A 969-nucleotide genomic window follows, 5' to 3' on the forward strand; every position below is an offset into this window, starting at 1 on the left:
AGTAGTATTGGCATAAAGACAGACATATTGGCCAATGGAGTAGAATAGAGACCCCCGATAAAAACACTAGCCAATGTAGTATAACAATTTTTAACAAGGCTGTCAAGACCATTCAGTGGGGGAAAGCACAGTCTTTTCAGTGAATGGTGCTAGGAAAATTGGATGTCCACATGCAAAAGAATGTAGTTGGACTTTACCTAACACCATATACAAAAATTAACTCAAAACGGATCAAAGACCTAAACATAAGAATTAAAAAGATAAAACTCTTAGAAGAAGACATAGGACAAAACTTCATGACATTGGATTTGGCAATGTTTCTTGAATATGACACCAAAGGCACAGGTAACAAAAGAAAAAAAGACAAATTTGACTTCGTGAAAATTTTCAAATTTTGTGTATCAAAAGATACTACCAACAGAGTAAAAAGGCAACCCATATAATGGGAGAAAATGTTTACAACTTATATAGCTGAAAAAGGACTGTTACTCAGAATACGTAGAGAACTTCTAAAACTCCACAACAAATAACCTGATTAAAAAATGGGCTAAGGGCTTGAATGGATGTTTCTCTAAAGAAGATATACAAATGACCAATAGGCGCATGAAGAGATGCTCAACATCGCTAATCATGAGGGAAATGTAAGTCAAAACTGCAATGAGATACCACCTCACACCCATTAGGATGATTATTATAAAAAACAAAAACAACCAGCATTGGTAAGGATGTGGAAAAATTAGAACCCTGGTTGTGAGTTCAAGCCCCACATTGTGCGTAGAGCTTACTTAAAAAAAGAAAAAAAAGAAAAAGAAAAAGAACCCTTGTGCACTGTTGGTGGGTATGCAAAATGGTGCAACCACTATGGAAAACAATATGGTGATTCCTCAAAAAGTTAAAAATAGAATTACCATGTGACCCAGCAATTCTGCTTCTTAGTATGCACCCAGAAGAATTGAAAGCATGGTCTCA

This window comes from Herpailurus yagouaroundi, unplaced genomic scaffold (assembly GCF_014898765.1).
Source record: "Herpailurus yagouaroundi ecotype Mexico unplaced genomic scaffold, PumYag 77, whole genome shotgun sequence".
Taxonomy (NCBI): Eukaryota; Metazoa; Chordata; class Mammalia; order Carnivora; family Felidae; genus Herpailurus; species Herpailurus yagouaroundi.